Source organism: Dasypus novemcinctus, chromosome 9 (assembly GCF_030445035.2).
Source record: "Dasypus novemcinctus isolate mDasNov1 chromosome 9, mDasNov1.1.hap2, whole genome shotgun sequence".
Lineage (NCBI taxonomy): Eukaryota > Metazoa > Chordata > Mammalia > Cingulata > Dasypodidae > Dasypus > Dasypus novemcinctus.
The window spans coordinates 32,543,666-32,551,904 of record NC_080681.1 but is presented as its reverse complement, the minus strand read 5'-3'; the positions used below and the strand labels follow the sequence as shown (position 1 = coordinate 32,551,904).

Below are 8,239 nucleotides of genomic sequence, written 5' to 3'. Positions count from 1 at the left end.
TAAACTTTAGCTAACACTCTGAGAGCCAGCTTATATTTCAGCTTCTTTGTAGAGCCTTTCCTGATGCCCCTAATGCAGTCAGTAACTCTTTCCTCTACAGTCTGTGACTGTGGTACCTATTTTTATTTTTGTATCTTTCCTTATAATTTATTTGTTTATATATTTTTCTGTTCCAGTGAGAGTGCCTAGGGAACAGTAACTTTGTTGCCATCTCTGTATGATATTATGCTGTATTAAAGGTTTTCATAGTTGAGCTTGTATTTGCCTGTGGTCAGTACTAATTTAGATGGTGTTCCAAACCATCTGTTCCTCGAGCTACAACATAGGGCCTAACACACAGGAGATACTCAGTGAATAGTCAGTGGTGATAATAGTGGAAAAGAATGAAAAATTACATTGCAAATACTGTAAGAAGAAATGACTGAATCATTGGATACAATTTTCAGGAAATTCATATTTTAGTCCTGAAAGACTTAAATATATCTGAAAAAAATAATTTTCCCAGCATAGCACATTCTCTGATTCTAGGAATGCTAGTTAAAATATTATACCATATAGTTAATAAGAAAAATAGAAGCTACTTGAAGTATTTCAAGCAAGGGGGGATTTAATAATGCAATTAGATAACAAAATTGTTGGAAGGTTTGGCGAAGCAAAGGGGTAGGAAAGGGAAGGAAGATGGTGTTGTCCAGAAACAGGAACTATAGAAACCTGCTTCTGCCCCTAGAGCCTAGACATTTTCAGAATTTGACTCATGCAAGAACCCATACTACTCATGACTTATCCAAATTGTACTCCTCTACCCATCCTCCCCACATGTTCAGAACTTAGAAGAACTAAGACCAAAACATAAAAGCCAGGACCGTAAAACTACTAGAAGATAATGTAGGGGAACACCAGTGAGACCATGTAGTAGGTGGGGGTCTCTTAAATTTTACACAAGCAACAAAAGAAAAAATAGATAAATGAGACCTCTTCAAAATTAAACACTTCTGCACCTCAAAGGACTTTGTGAAGAGGGTAACAAGGCAGCCTACTCAATGGGAAATCACACATCCAACAAGGGCTAATATCCATGATATGTAGAGACCCTACAACTCTAAAAAATCTGATTAAAAAATGCGCAAAAGACTTGAATAGACATTTTTCTAAAGAAGAAATACAAATGACGAAAAAACACATGAAAAAATGTTCAGCATCACTGGCTATTAGGGAAATGCAAATCAAAGGTACTATGAGATATAATTTCACCTACTAGAATCGCCACTATTAACAAAACAAAACTACAAGTGTTGGAGAGGATGTGGTGAGATAGGAATGCTTTTTCACTGTTGGTGGGAATGTAGAATTAGTATAGCCACTGTGGAAATCTCTTTGGCTGTTCCTAAGGAAGTTAGATATAGATCTACCGTGTGACCTGGCAAAACCACTACTAGGCATATACCCAGAAGAAATGAGAGTAGTGATATGAACAGACATCTGCACACCGATGTTCATAGTGGCACTATTCACAATTTCCTAAAGATGGGAACAACCTAGGTGTCCATCACCTGGCAAATGGATAAACAAGCTGTGTTTATACACACGATGGAATAATATTCAGCTGTAAGAAGAAATGAAGTTGTAAAGCATATGGCAGTGTGGATGAACCTGGAGATCATTATGTTGAGTGAAGCAAGCCAGGCACAAAATGATAAATACTGTATGATTTTGCTATTATGAACTAAATATAATGAGCAAACTCATGGAATTAATAGCTAGACTATAAGTCACCAGAAAAGAATGTGGTTAGAGAAAGGAAAGTTGAAGTTTAATCTATGCAGAATTGGTTAAAAGTAGTTTGCAAATGTTTGGAAATAAATAGAAATGGTGTAAGCACATCATAGGATTTGTAAGTAGTAGCGCTACCATATGGGTATGATAGTTTGTTTTTTTTGTTGTTTTCCTTTTTTGTTTTTGGAGTAATGAAAATGCTCTAATGTTGATTGCAGTGATGAATGTGCAACTCTGTGATTATACTAAATGCCATTGATTGTACATTTTAGATAAATTACATGGTTTATGAACAAAAATAATGATAGGGTAGGTTGAGGGGAAAATACACCAAATGTAAGATAGGGACTATAGTTAGTAATACTTTGACAATGCTCTTTTGTACTTTACTACAAATGTTTCACAAAAATTCAAGGTACTTGTGGTGGGATGATGTATGAGAACCTTGTATGATGTTATGCATGCTTGTTTTGTAAATTCACAACTTTTACTATATGCTTATTGTTTATGTATGCTAGTGTATGAATGATATACTTCAATAAATTGTTTTTAAAATGAAAAAGCAAAAAAGACTAAGTGCTGATTTCCCATCAGAAACCATGGAGGCGAGAAGGTAATGGTAGTGGTAAGATATATTTAAGATAATGGAAGAAAAAATCTGCCTGTCAAGAATTCTTTATCCAGCGAAACTGTCCTTCAAAAATAAGGGTGAGTTTGAAGTCTTCCAAGATAAACAGACAAACAGTTCATTGTCAAGAGACTGGACTTATAAGAAATACTTGAGGGAGTGCTGCAACCTGAAAGGAAAAGAGAGGAGGCTTGGAAAAGCGTGTAGAAATGAGAATTATTAGTTAGAGTAACTATAAGGGAAAAAGAAGAGACAATAGTTAAGATATGACAATGGAAAGCCAAAGGATAAAATGGATGAAGTAAGTAATTCCTTTACAGTATTAACATTGAATGTTAATGGATTGAACTCCCTAATCTAAAGAGACAGATTGGCAGAAAGGATAAAAAATATGAGCCAAACCAAGATACAGAACTCTTTATATTATTTAAAATTGTAATTTGCTCTATGCAAAATTGACATAGTCTTTGCATGGTATTAAGAACGTTGCTCTAGGGAATCGGATTTGGCATGTAGTGCATCCCTGTACTACATGGGAGGTCCAGGGTTCAAACCCAGGGCCTCTTGACCCTTGTGATGAGCAGGCCCACACGCAGTGCTGATGCGTGCCACACAGGGATATCCCTCATGTAGGGGAGCCCCACGCGCAAGGAGTCCGCCCCATAAGGAGAGCCACCCTGCGTGAAGAAAGTGCAGCCTACCTAGGTGTGGCGCCACACACATGGAGAGCTGACGCAGCAAAATGACTTAACAAAAAGACACATTCCCTGTGCTGCTGACAAGAATCCAAGTGGACACAGAATACACAGCCAATGGACACAGCAGGTAATGGGGGTCAAGGGGGAGGGCAGGGAAGGGGAGAAAAATAAATAAATCTTTAAAAAAAAGAATATCACTGTATTCTGAGACTATATAAACACCTTGTGATTTATTACTGGGGTAAGTAAAAGCTCATGCACTTGTTAACAGAATTTTAGCAATAATTCCCATATAAAGATGCAAATATTTGTTTAAATATGTTCTTTTTAACATGGATTCATTAGCCATAGTAAACTATATTAGGGTGATGTGCTTACAATTATGTTAATCACTGATTAAAACAAATCTTTAGAATGTCATACTTTAGGGAAATGGACTTGGCCCAGTGGTTAGGGCATCCGTCTACCACATGGGAGGTCCACGGTTCAAAACCCCGGCCTCCTTGACCCGTGTGGAGCTGGCCCATGCGCAGTGCTGATGTGCTCAAGGAGTGACGCGCCATGCAGGGATGTCCCCTGCGTAGGGGAACCCCACGCGCAAGGAGTGCGCCTGTAAGGAGAGCCGCCCAGCGCGAAAGAAAGTACAGCCTGCCCAGGAATGGCGCCGCCCACACTTCCCGTGCCGCTGATGACAACAGAAGCGGACAAAGAAACAAGATGCAGCAAATAGACACAGAGAAGAGACAACGGGGGGGGGGGGGGGGGGGATTAAGTAAATAAATAAATCTTTAAAAAAAAAAAAAAAAGAATGTCATACTTTATTCACAATTATGGTCTTAATTTGCCAAGAGGTGACAGGGCCTTAAAATGTAAATTGATTCAAGAAAGGTTTATATTAATGGACTGTAGAACAATAATGGAATATAACACCAATCTATTATAGCACCATGTTTACCCACCAAATAGTCTCATTAACATAACAGGTGGCTAGATGTCTATTACTCTGATTTAAAAGATTCTTGCTATCTTCTCAAGCAATTAAAATATGACCAACACAGTTGCCAATCCAACCTTCAACATCGAGACAAAAATAACTGTCTTGTCTAAATATCTTCCAATTCGAAAGCTCATATTAATTTTCAGGGGATTAACATAAATAGCAGTGAGCTTGAGAAAGGAATAATTAAGTGGGCTGTATTATATATATATATTGTATTATATATATATATATATAAAATACAATATATATAATACAATTATATATTCAATAGGATAAATAATAAAACCTTCTGACAGAATGATATCTGACCGAATGGGCTTCCGTCCCAGAAAGCATGTCAATTTGGTGTGCAGAATGTGTTCCTTCAGAGTTGGATGAGAAGAGTAATAAAATGATGCTGACTTCTGTGTATTCTGAAGCTAAAGTCACATCATCCAGCCTGAATTCACACATTGACCCCTCACAGTCTATGCAGAGCTTATAAAACATTCTGAAATTTGCTCCACCCGGAAAGGCAATTCCACTTTCAGCCAATCTGAAAGGAACAGTGCTTTTAGGTGTTTTTTTACTCAAGGCTGGATTCTTTATAGTAGTGATGAAAGGTAAATGAGATGGTTAAAATACCAGAAGTTACCCTCTTTAGGCCCCAACATACACACAGCCCCATGGAAGTTTGGCTGTACAATGAGGAGGGTATTTTTCTGTTGCAGCCATGATTGAATATCAAAGGTACTCTCAAGTTGGTGCTGTATTCACCCATAGGAAAGATGCACTTTGAAACATTTCAGGTCATTTTTAACCATAAAGATTTTCATGATTAACAATTTCAGCAATGCCTAATTCTAACACTATAAAGAGAAAGCACCTTGCATAAATCCACATTAACACATGACACAGGTTTCATACCTTTTCATCTTTTTCAATGAATGTTCCACCATTTCTAGATTTCTTCATGGCTTGGGCTACACCAAACACTTGGCATAAGGAGAGAAAGTGATCATTTTTCATTGACTGAAAGTGTTGGTGTAAAGTCACCAGAATTTCTAGTTACATGTACTTTATTTTTTTTAAATGTCATGTTTGTTTTTTCTTTTAAAAACATACATGCTTATATATATATATATATATACACACACATATATATACACATACACATAGAAAAACATCAAGAAGGATGCGCACCACATTACCTTTGGCAATCTCTGGGTGATAAAAGTATGGATGGCTTTCAAAAATTTTATACTCATTTTCACGTTTTTTTGTCTGTATTGAACGTGTATTACTTCTGTGATTAAAAAAATAAAAAGTTGAAGCCTAACTTAAGAAAATGCTAAGATTTGACTTGCAATGTGTGGGGTCATATACCCCTAGAGGCATCTACTTGGTTTTGCTCCTTCTGACCTGAGTGGTTGATTCTGACAGTTGTTTTTCGGCAAGGTCATAATAATGGACATTTGATCGTTTGTCTGGAAAAAACAGTTCTCTGATTTTCTATTAGAGATCATTCAGGCTTCCTGACTGGGGAAGGAAGCCACTTTTCGAGGGGAGATGGATGCTTACAAAACTGTGCCCAAAGTCCTCACTTTACTGGGCGAGCCCTCAGAATGTTTCGGGATGAAGGGAGGAATCAACCAAAAAACTTATATTTGAAGGAATGACTATGTATGGCAAGGTCTCTATTTAGTCCTTATTTCAATTGTAGGCTTACTGAATCTTAGAGGTAGAGATGATAGGAGGATACTTGAAACCTGGTTGTACAGATTATAAGATGGTGACATTTCAGAATAGAAGGGCTAAACAAGAAATTATGCTAACATTAAACTGTTAATCTCATAGCTACAGAAATAGAGGCATGTGAATGGAAAGTTTGCATTCTAGATTGGTGTAGAGATTCTAACTGAACCAAAACTCTCTGGAGACCATGCCCCGTAGGTTCAGTATAGGATAGTATCCATTCAGGAAGTCTTTCCTAAGAACCAAGGATGTCACCTGTCCGGATGAGACAGACCTACTAACATGCATATAATTTGGCAAAGGCCCATCCCTCAAATATCCAATACCCTTCACTCTGATTCTAAGAGATCCTGGGAAAACATGGCTGAGTTTTACTCAGAGTGGCTGTCAGGGTTGAAAAGGCTGCTGCAGTGAGGTGCTAAAATAAGAGAAACCACAGCAGGATTTGAAGGGAAGAGGGCTGAGTACATCATTACAATAAATTGTCTCTAACAACCTAGAGCAAAGGCTCTCAAACGTGGCATTAGAGGGGAAACGGACTTTGGCCCAGTGGTTAGGGCGTCCGTCTACCATATGGGAGGTCCGCGGTTCAAACCCCGGGCCTCCTTGACCCGTGTGGAACTGGCCATGCGCAGTGCTGATGCGCGCAAGGAGTGCCTTGCCACGCAAGGGTGTCCCCCGCGTGGGCCCCCACGCGCAAGGAGTGTGCCCTTGAGGAAAGCCGCCCAGCGTGAAAGAAAGTGCAGCCTGCCCAGGAATGGCGCCGCCCACACTTCCCGTGCCACTGACGACAACAGAAGCGGACAAAGAAACAAGACGCAGCAAATAGACACCAAGAACAGACAACCAGGGGAGGGGGTGGAATTAAATAAATAAATAAATCTTTAAAAAAACAAAAAAACAAAACAAAAAAAAAACGTGGCATTAGAGGTGTGGCCAAAATAATGTGTTTCTCATCAGCTATTTAAATACCAATGTTTATAAGCACTATACCTTTTAAAAGAACAAATTACTAGAGATACAAAGTTAGCCATACAACAAAATCACTCTCAGACACCTGTATTCACATAAGCTTTTTTGAATGAGAGAGAAAAGGGTGGAATTTCAACTAACAGCACATGAGCATTATTTGTCATGTGTCATTGTGGCTAAAAGGTTGAACACAGCTCTTCTAGAACAAGAAACAGGGGAACCCCTGGGTAAAATGGAACCCAGGCAGAACACCAGGGATAAGAACAGATTTGTGGAAGTACTCCGGTGTTCCAGAACCGGAAGAAAGGGAGATGAGAAAATGTAATGAGTAACTAAGAGGCATGCACTGGAGGCTTTAAGGAAGCAGGATTAACCCTTTGCATATTTAGTGGTCATGTTGGTACTCATACTTTTACATTAGTACTGAGAAGGCAGCAAAACGGTTATACCAGGTTAAATGCCAGTTCTTATGGGGAGTAGCTTTTATAGCTGGAGGTAGAGTTGAAACCCCCATCCCTCAGTCACTCATGGGAAACCCGTTCCAAGGCCACGTAGAAATTGTTCTTGTCATCTAGGCAATGCCAGCCAATTGGTACAATTTCACAGTCTGCACAGACCAGAAACTTGATGTTGCCCACGTCCTTGATGAAGCCCACATTGTCAGAGATGAACATGTCGTCAACCCACCAGTGTTCTTGGAGGAGATCACCATCAGGATTGCTGCCATCAGCCAGCGCTGGCTTCTTCCTCATGGAGGGAAGGAAGAGCCGTCGGCGGGAGAAGAGAGCGGTCCCTGGTTGCCGCACCCGGGAGCCACAACGTTGGCACAGCACTGCCTTCCCGTTTCGGCCCTCCACTGACACTAATTCGTTCAGCTGCTCCCCTGGTTCCATTGCTGCTACCGCCACCACATGTACTTTAAAATAACACTAAGCTACAAAACAATAACAAAACCCCTCAGCATTTGAACTATGTCTGTATTATTTGCTACTCTTTTTTTTCCTGATAAGAGTTTGAATGTTTTTAACTTCTTGGTGTTCAAACAATATTTGATTCTGTGATTTCACCCTACATTGATAATGAAACTTGGCAATCATATTTTAGCTAAATAATTTGCATAGGTTTTGCAAAAATATACCAAATTAATATAATATTTCAAATAAAATGCATGATATCATGAACATTTTATATTGGTTTTAAAAATATTTCAGGGAAGCGGACTTGGCCCAATGGATAGGGCGACCGCCTACCACATGGGAGGTCCCCAGTTCAAACCCCAGGCCTCCTTGACCCGTGTGGAGCTGGCCCGTGCACAGTGCTGATGCGCGCAAGGAGTGCCCTGCCACACAGGGGTGTCCCCCGCGTAGGGGAGCCCCATGCGCAAGGAGTGCGCCCCGTAAGGAGAGCCACCCAGCACGAAAGAAAGTGCAGCCT

At 39.7% G+C, this 8,239-nt stretch overlaps 1 pseudogene; it reads right to left on the bottom strand.

Moving 5' to 3' along the window:
* Positions 1 to 7,238: 7,238 nt before the first annotated feature.
* On the bottom strand, positions 7,239 to 7,698 carry LOC101426189 (guanine nucleotide exchange factor MSS4 pseudogene; annotated as a pseudogene).
* Between the last annotated feature and the right edge of the window lie 541 nt (positions 7,699 to 8,239).